Here is a 10717-nt window from a genome sequence, read left to right as displayed (position 1 = left end):
TGTGGGTAATGTTCCGCATAGGCCATGCGGGATAGGTGAGGAAAGCAAGTTTAAGGGATTTTGTGGCTTGAGTACCTGCATTTTGCGGATAGGATACCACCCCGCCCCGAATATACACTCCTAGTTCTATGCCTTTTGATCCCCTTCTTCTTGCAGAAATCTTGAAATTTTCCTAAGATAAACATAAGATCGTTATCTGTTCTCAAACATTTAATCTTGCATCCTCTTTAATTTTCTACCTCACTACACTTTTTTTTAAAGACATTGAAAGCATCAGACTTATGCTTCAAGATATACACCCAGACTTTCTTGTACTATCATCTAGCAAACACGTGAAGAAAATTCCTCCACCAATGGTTGTAATATTAGATGGACACCCCAAATCCGCATGAATGTAATCAAGAGGTGCAATATATGTGTGCTTACCGATAGAGAATGACATTTGTTTACTCTTTATTGTACACACTCTTCACAATCTTTCAACTTAAGAACTTGATCACTTGGTATAATGCTTCTTCCAACTAAAGTAATTTTTTCTTATATGCCTTGGTTTGTGACAGTAATGGCACTTTTAGTATCTTCACCACCATCTTCTTTTTCCTTTAATTGTCCTCTTTTCTTGGACTTCTTTCATGGCTCCTTGAATATTGTTATTGAATTTCTCCTTCACATGTGTGCTTACCGAGATAGAGAATGACATTTGTTTACTCTTTATTGTACACACTCTTCACAATCTTTCAACTGAAGAACTTGATCACTTGGTATAATGCTTCTTCCAACTAAAGTATTTTTTTTCTTATATGCCCTGGTTTGTGACAGTAATGGCACTTTTAGTATCTTCACCACCATCTTCTTTTTCCTTTAATTGTCCTCTTTTCTTGGACTTCTTTCATGGCTCCTTGAATATTGTTATTGAATTTCTCCTTCACATATGTGCTTACCGATAGAGAATGACATTTGTTTACTCTTTATTGTACACACTCTTCACAATCTTTCAACTTAAGAACTTGATCACTTGGTATAATGCTTCTTCCAACTAAAGTAATTTTTTTCTTATATGCCCTGGTTTGTGACAGTAATGGCACTTTTAGTATCTTCACCACCATCTTCTTTTTCCTTTAATTGTCCTCCTTTCTTGGACTTCTTTCATGGTTCCTTGAATATTGTTATTGAATTTCTCCTTGACATTCAGCCATTCTCCCATTAATCATTCTTTGACTCACTTGCCTTTTGCAATTCCTTAGCCTGAAATTCATTTTATGCCGTCTTAAGAAATCTTAGTTTCTCCATAAAAAATCATTGCATCTTTCAAATGGTCATAGCTCTTTGGAAGACCACTCAACAACATTATCACCTTATCCTCATCATTGAATTGTACATCAATGTTCTCAAGATCGTCTAAGGATTTGTTGAACTCAGCTAGCTGATCCTCAATCCCTTTTTTCTTCAGAGAAAATATATGAATAGGGCCGCTGCTTCATGTGGAGTCTGTTTGCAAGACTTCGTCATGTATAATGAATCCAGCTTGGCCCAGACCGCTATTGCATATTTCTCTCTTGCAACTTCATGCAAGACCTTATCGCTAAGACTCAGATAATCGCGCTATGTGCTCTCTGTATGATATTATCTTTACTAATCTTTGAGCTGAAGTTAGTGGCTTCATCTTTCCCATTTTCTTCTAATGCGCTCCCAAACCTTGTTAGACAAGCAATGCGCGCATCTTGACTTTCCATGATGCGAAATGGTCCTTCCCGTTGAATTTTTGCATCTCAAATTTGGATGAACCCATCTTTGCAGATGCTGCCTTATCATATCAGAAAATTTTAGATTTACACAATCGATCGTCGTGAGAGTGCTATCCTACAGATGCGCCCCACTTGTTAAGAATTGAAGAAGAGTTCATCTCACAACAATCTAACCTCACTCAAGAAATAAGCCAACAAAGAAAATCTAACCGTGTAGATTCTGAATGAAATAAAGAACACCAACATTTACGTGGTTCAAATATTTTCATATCCTAGATCCATTGGAGAATACCACCTTTCATTATACTGAACAGAGAAGAGAATTTTTTTTTTTTGATGAAAATACATATAAAATTAAATAACGAAAAAAGTGTGATTTACACAAAAACAACCTTGGGCATACCCAAGGAGAAAACAATGCCACAAAACACTCAAATCTCAAGTGAGAAGAGAATTTTAGTAACTACAACTTCAAGACCAAAGAGAACACAACTCTCAAGCTAACTACAATGGCTACTGTATCACACACTGTTGGGAACTTAATGAAATATCCTAGCCCTAGTTTTGATGATACCAAAATCCTTAGATTTTCTTCGTAATAGACTAGAACTTTCCGAACTCAAGTATTGGAGTTCATTTTCTAGTTTATCTAGTATTCTGAAGACTGAAGACTGAAGACCGGAGGACTGAGGACTGAAGACCTCAATTGAAGTTAGCTGTGAAAAGGCCAAGTTAAATACTGACGTTTTGACTGAAAGAGTTGCTTACTGAAGAATTCGTTATGGCTTAAGTAGTAATGCAGGCCACGTGGATTTAGCGGACTGATACTCAAGTTAAGTATCAGTTGACATTCTTCCTCGGACTGAAACTCATGAGTATAAAGGAAGCCACGTACCTTCAAGTACAGCCGCATTAAATGCAGAGATATTGAAGATCGTCCTTTTTCTGCAAAGTATTCCTTTTTGGTGATAACTTTTCAGACCTCTTGTACCTGAGACGCCGTTCTTCACCAAATTAAGGAACCTCGAAGATTGAAGCCTCAGTCAAATTCAAATTACTCTCACAACGGATGAATTCTTGAAGACCATCTCAGCCAATGGATCTATTTAAGACTTCTCCTATAAATAGAGCTCGAGGAGCACTACAATCTTCACCGATTCAAACGCACAAGCTGAAACTCTGCCAAAATCGCAACTCAGCCATTCACTACCTTCAAAGTTTTGAATCGAAGAAGTGTATTCCCAAAGCCAAAATCAGTTCTCTAATTTCATACATTCTCTTAGTTCCTTAGGCTAATTCTTTGTAATATCCAAAGCCTAAGTTTCCGATTACAGAGAGCATGTTCTTTGTAATCTAGTTGGTACTTCAAACCCCTTTTCACCCGAGAGAAAAAAGAGTTTGAGTAGAGAGGAGTTCAGACCAGTGTTCTGATTCCAAGAGATCTTAGCCACCCGCTGGAAAAGGCACTTGTGTCTTAGCGTGCTAAGAGTGAGCGAAAAATTCAACCCAGAGTGTTGGTACTGGAAATTGTATTTTCAGTCTAAGGTTTGCTGTGCACCCGTAAGCACAAGCCCAGAGTGATTGTCAGTGTGTTTAACTGACCGTGGACGTAGGAACTTGTTCCGAACCACGTAAAAATCCTTTGTTGTTTTTCTCTTTCAGTTTTACTTTCTTATCTGTGCACAAACTTATTTTTAACTGAAACTGATTAATTGCAAAGTGAAACCAAACTCCTGACAACGTGCTAATCACAAAGGCTATTTTTTAAGTTTAAGTTTTTCCGCTGCTAGTGTTATTAGTCTAACTGATAAATCTTTGGATAAACAGTAAGATTCATAACACTCATCTGTTTCAAAACCTGACTGAAGTCCCTTTTTGGATATCAATCAAAGTTCTGTCGTTTAACAGAAACTGTTTAACTGCTCTTCTCTGTCAAACTCTTTCAGTATCAGTCAACAATCTTTCAGTTAACAACAAGATTTTCAAAAAATAGCCTACAGGTGTATTCCCTCTCCCCCATACACCTCCGGGACCCAACACACGCTCTCTCGAATATGTTTTGATTACTTCACACAAATTTTAATCTGAACTCTACAAGGTAACTGATGTAAACCTCGCCGGTAATCTCTTGAACTTCACCGGAATGAACAATTAAATATGCGCGGAAGACTTGAAAGAGAAATAAATTAAAGATAAAGGATGGAAGTTTGTCCCAAAACCCCTGACCTAATCTACGAAGTTTTCTAGAGAACGGATCTCTAAACCCCAACGATGTGATCGGTGCAGCAACTCGGAGACGTTGAATGACACACGGCGAGGGATGATGAACTCGCCGATACGCCGATAAGTTGAATTTGCTTGGGCAAAATTCAGGAAGAACTCGAAGTCCTCAAGAGAGAATAATCTCACGAATTTGATTGATAAAATATATGATCAAAGTTGTCCATACAGCAGCCATATATATAGGCAAAATAAAACCCTAATTTAAAGAAGGAAATAACGAAAACAAAGGAAACAAATAAACTTGATCAGCAAGCTAAAATAACCCTAGCGAGAAATCCAGCTCTGTACGCTCCGCTCTGCACGTCCGCTCCTCTACTCTGGGAATTCCGCTCTGCTCTGGCAATTCCGCTCCTCTGCTCTGGAAAGCCCGCTCTGGGAATTCTCTGCCATTTTGACTTCGCTGCTCTGGCATTTTGATTTCGCTGCTCTGGTATTTTGATTTCTCTGGCACTTCGCTTCTCTGGTCTGGCATCTTTGGCTCTGGTCTGGCGCGGGATTCATCTTTGCTCTGGCGCGAGCTTGGCTCAGTCCGGGCTGCATCATTCTCCTATTCTTGAAGAGGATTTGTCCTCAAATCCAAATCGTGAATGCCAATGCCGGGATCAAAAATCAGATCTTCGATTATTGCAAGAAACGATTGATGGACCCTAGCTGTTCTCTCTTGTCCATCATTCATCTTGCCGGGATCAAAACCCAAATGCTTCGGCGCTAACACTGATTGTTCTTGAACCTTGAACATGACGAAGTTGTTGTTGTAAAGGCCGCCATGCTTCACTTCTTGTCCAAACAACCATGGTGGATTTAATCTTTTGTATGTAGCGTGGGCGCTCCCGAACAGCCATGGTTGCTTCTGAACAGCCATAATTGCTTCAGCCATGGGTGCTTCAACCCTCAGCGCTGCATCACAAAAGACCGTACTGTTATACGTGTCTAATTGAAACGGACCCTTCACCAATTTCCTCAGCTTGGTATCTTCAATATCAATCTTCCATGGCATCTTAGGTTGCGTGAACAAGATCAGTTCGAACTTAATTGCACCATCACAGTGCTGCTCCTTAATGTTCACCTGCTCCGCTGCCTGTTCGTCGACATCGCATCGCTGCTCCTTTTCAACACCTATAGCTTGCGGCAAAGCCTTTGCTTCCAAAATAGATGAAGTAGACTTCTCAAGCCCTTCCTCATGTGAATCCTCATCCTTGATAGCCACCACAACTTCCACTGCAACCTTCATCTCCGTGGGATTCATACATGCCTCATCTTTGATAGCAACAACCTCTCTTTCGACTTCCACCACAACTGCCACTTCTTCATTGGTCGCCTCCAATTTTGGCATATCAGGATCGGTTTTCTTACCGTAATTTGCTGAATTCACACCCTCGGTCCGAGACTGAAAGAACAGCTTCTTATAATCACGTGGCGGCGCCTCACTTGTCCATTGATTCCCTTTGAAAGAGGAACCACTAGAAAATGGTTGATACTGCCTCCAAGTGCCCCGATTCTCATAGATCCAATCATCCCACTCCCTTCCGAGATACGAGTTACGATCGTGTTTCTTGTGGATTGATGAAATATTGTTCAACTTGATATCCTCATGATCCCTTGCGCCACTTCGACCACCACGGCCTCCTCGAGTCGAAGTGGAATGAGATTGCGCAAATGACTGGTCCATCCTCTCATGGAGAGGCTTAAATGCATCCTTTACCATTCTCCGCATCTCTTCCTTCATATACATCAAATCGGCGTCGGTAATACTCCAGTTAGATGGAAATTCCTTGTTAGACATGGTCGGAAAAATTTCTCACAGGAAGGTATATGGACATACGACAAGGATGAAAAGACTAAAACCCTAGGGTGAACAGACACACGTGAACTGAAAAACAAAGACGCAGAAACCCCAGGAAACGTCTACCCTTGAATGAAGATAGACACGAAACTAGAAAATGTGGGCGGAAAAAAAAAACGAAGACACAGAAACCCTAGAAAACATCTACATGGATAACTAATAATTTCGACCCTTACGAAACCTAGAAAACTGATACCAACTGATGTAAACCTCGCCGGTAATCTCTTGAACTTCACCGGAATGAACAATTAAATATGCGCGGAAGACTTGAAAGAGAAATAAATTAAAGATAAAGGATGGAAGTTTGTCCCAAAACCCCTGACCTAATCTACGAAGTTTTCTAGAGAACGGATCTCTAAACCCCAACGATGTGATCGGTGCAGCAACTCGGAGAAGTTGAATGACACACGGCGAGGGATGATGAACTTGCCGATACGCCGATAAGTTGAATTTGCTTGGGCAAAATTCAGGAAGAACTCAAGAGAATAATCTCACGAATTTGATTGGTAAAATATATTTTAAAAGTTGTCCATACAGCAGCCATATATATAGGCAAAATAAAACCCTAATTTAAAGAAGGAAATAACGAAAACAAAGGAAACAAATAAACTTGCTCAGCAAGCTAAAATAACCCTAGCGAGAAATCCAGCTCTGTACGCTCCGCTCTGCACGTCCGCTCCTCTACTATGGGAATTCCGCTCTGCTCTGGCAATTCCGCTCCTCTGCTCTGGAAAGCCCGCTCTGGGAATTCTCTGCCATTTTGACTTCGCTGCTCTGGCATTTTGATTTCGCTGCTCTGGGATTTTGATTTCTCTGGCATTTTGATTTCGCTGCTCTGGCATTTTGATTTCTCTGGCACTTCACTTCTCTGGTCTGGCATCTTTGGCTCTGGTCTGGCGCGGGATTCATCTTTGCTCTGGCGCGAGCTTGGCTCAGTCCGGGCTGCATCAGTAACTGCTATACAAATAATTATATAGACAACTATGGATCTTAATCTAAGCCATAGGAAATGAAGTTTATGATGAGCTTGAACAACTGCACAACTAACTCAGGTAATAACTTATTTATTTGCTCTTCTACACTTCACATTCTTTCTTATTGCTCCAAGACCCCTACTGAACTTTAATATGCTAATGCACGCATATTATCTCATATATCCATTTATCGACTTCGGTTTTTAGTAAACAAAAACATCAAACTACTTTTTTTTTAGAAAGACCATGTTTTCAGTCCAAAATTCTAAAAAATCCAATAATTAAACAACATCAATGGAATGAGAATTAAAGATCTCACGGCGGACAGAAGGCAGCCAGCGATGCGATAGATGCTGATGGTTGGACTCATGCGTGCTCGCGGTCGTGGTGTTGGGCGCGGGCAGCTGCAGGCAGGGTGCGACGAACCAATGAATGGGAGATCTTGGTAAGTAGTGTAGCAGGATGATGAGAGGCTGGTTAGGATTTGCAACTTTTTAACTATAATTCTAGTATGTATGAGTTTGGGTTATAATAATTAATATAAAAATTGATTTGATTTTTCAATTTTTCACTAATCAATTTCAGTTAAACAAGAAATTGAAAAAAAAATTATAAACCAATTACCATTATCAATCCAATATCCAAATATTCAAGATTTGGTAAACCGAACTTTCTAGATACAATTCAATTCAATGAATACCAATTTATCAAACCATTTAAACAACCCTACTAAGCTCGGTCTTTGAGTGATTTAGTTGTGTTGTCCTCCGTTTTTTGTTAGGATTGGGTCCCCCTATATTGACCATATTTCATTTATTCGAGGAATGAGTCTTATAAATGACTATAACTAACTAGTATATACATCAACCATCGGATCAGGATTGCAAAAATTAGCCATTAGAACAGCTATTTCCAAATAAGGACAATCAGGTTGACCAACAGTCTTATCGCATCAGTCCTTGATCTCCGACAACTAATGGATACTCCCTCCGTCCTTATAAAAAATATCCATTTGTAAATGACACGGGTTTTAATAAGAGATAATATATCTTTTAATACCAAATCATAAAATATAGAAGTTTTTTACACTCATCCATGAAAGTATAAGTTTTTCATACCAAACTCAATGAAAAGACTAAAACACCCCTAAATAAAGTTATTTGTGGACTTATTCCTTTTCTTTTCTTTCTTTAATTTTCGTATATACATATAAAACCCCCCAAAAAAATGATTGCATGTAAATAGAGAAAATAAGATGAAACATGGGTCTCTCTAAATCCTTCTAAAACTTAAACGATTATTAGATAAAGAGGTGTTGAAGTGCAAATTGGATGGTTGTATCGTGTTTCTTAGTTCATAAAGAAGGTATGCAACTAAATTTACGACGCAAAAGTCTATTTTATTTTAGAGTTATTCTGCACACGATTGTGGGCATGGTGCACACGATCGTATTATAATCGCATGAAATAGGAAACATTGTTGAGGTTAAGTTACAACACAATATATTTGCATGTTTAAAAGTATACTTAGAAGCAACGAAATTGTAAAAATATATTGATGATCGTGTGTTGAAGAACTAGGGCTTTGTTTGCCATGGCTAGCCACGTTGTGCATGTTTCGTGTACACGAAACATGCACACGGTCGTTTTCACTGTGTGTTGTCTGTCGTGTGCCATACAAAGGTTGTTTGTTCGATCATGATATTGATGATTTCTTTGCTTCTTTATGAATCTCAAATGTCGTGGACACGTGTATTGATTCATCACAGTAGTCATTGGGAGTGATTGACATATGTACATGGCGATTCATTTTTTGTCTTCATCGACGCGATCAAACAAAATTGTTCTAAACCTCGTAGAACTTATTGGAGAGGGTTTGGGCAGTCGAAAAGGGACCAATTACAAAATATGATACTTGACGAGCATGGCCAACGACAACAAAGTAAAAGTTTTATTGCAGAGTGATATAGAGTTAGTTCAATGGTTGCTAGAATAGAAAGAAGATCCAGATGTTTATGTTGAGAACGACGTCTCATCTACCACCGAGGTTAAAGTGGGTGGTAGTAGCTCCCGAGTAGAGCACAACTGCATGTTATCCAAATATGAGCAATATGAGCGAGATAAGGAAGATGACGAAGATGAGGATTATATAACGTGAATGAGAAAGATGAAGAGGCGTCATCGTTTGAAAAGGAAGAGAAAAAACGTCGTAAGGCATTGCTTGATTCACTATTTTCAGATTTTCATGCTTGGGTCCGACAGCCACCACAAATGAATATGGTTTTGGGTAATCGGAACTTCTCATCGGACCATCATTCCAGAAGTGAGACTGAGCATATGTGTGCAATGCGCAATTGGGTAAATTCCATTCCCTGACCGTGATAGTGCGGGGATTTTAGGTTGGGTCGAGCATCCTCCACCAGTACGTGGGGAACTCGTAGTGGGGGCCTTATTTCGATCGAAAGAAGAGTTGAAGATCACTATTGGAATGTATCGTTTGGAGAAGTTTTTATAGTGCACAGCTAAGTGTTCCACTGCGAAACGGATGACGTTCCTCTACAAGGGTGGTAGACATAATTGCAACTTCAGAGTGTGTGATGTAGAGGGTGCATCCATTTGGAGGATTACTAAGTTGAGCATGGATCACACATGTCACGAGGACTTGAATCCATTTGGAGGACTTGAATAGTGAGGGTTCGTTGTGCTACATGTTTGAAGGCAATATTTAAAATTATTTGCGACGTTTATTGACTCTTTCAGAGATTATGTGACATTTTATGGATGTATTGTGTTATTTTATGTCGAAAATAACGGTTTTTTGGGCTCCCTGCCATAAACACGGTTGTGAATCACACAATGGGAACAACCGTGTCTTACGGTTGTGTGCCACTTGTCACGGTATGTGTGAACCGTGTTCATAATTGATTAACACGACATACGCACACGGTAAACGGGACCGTGTACAGTGGTCGTGTAAAACGTGGCCTTTTCTTAGATGCTCACTGTGTGGGCACACGTCAACCTTATGTGCCACGTGTTCACACGACTACTTTTCTTATGCACACGGTGGTGGCCTGCACCGTGTGCAGAAGAACACTATCAAATTCTCATTAAATAGATTCCAAATAGCCAATTTATGTGTGATTGACTCCGTATGTACGTTTAATTCGAACAAATATTCATATATTGTGGCATTATATGTTGAATTAACAAAATTCATAACATATAGTGTATAATCTAGAGATAATGAGGAAACCAGTAATATAGTATAACATCTTGTTATGTATAAAGTAACTCTTATACTAATGAATTTGACGAAGGTTATGCATTAAACATTCGAATTAGATGTTATGTGATTATAAATGTTAAAATAATCTATAAGAGAATCGATAAACACTTAAATCGATGACACAAGGAATAAAAAATGGCCCTAGGTGAGATTTCTTGTGCACACGATGCAGGCCACTACCGTGTACATGATATATTGCATCGTGTAATGAAACGTGTGCACCAACTGTGTGCAGAAATCGTGTGCATGATTAGGGTTCCAACATTGTCCACACGGTCTCTACACACGATCAACATACTTCGTGTGCAAACGATCGTGTGCAGATCAGAACGTATAATTTCTACCCATTTATACACACAACATGTATTTATAGAACACGTAAGTCATAAGAAGTTCAAATATATTAAAAAACACATAATCATACGAAGTTATAGAGCACATACTTATAAAATTACAAGTTCAAATACTCAAAAACACCTAAATCTTGGTCTCAAACCCATTGAGAACCATCAACGGCTAACCAATATATTCTAGTTGTCACATATTTCCTATAGCTCGTCATGTACTTGTCATCAATTAACACA

This window comes from Salvia miltiorrhiza, chromosome 5 (genome assembly GCF_028751815.1).
Source record: "Salvia miltiorrhiza cultivar Shanhuang (shh) chromosome 5, IMPLAD_Smil_shh, whole genome shotgun sequence".
Classification (NCBI taxonomy): domain Eukaryota; kingdom Viridiplantae; phylum Streptophyta; class Magnoliopsida; order Lamiales; family Lamiaceae; genus Salvia; species Salvia miltiorrhiza.
Note: the sequence above shows the minus strand (reverse complement) of the source record.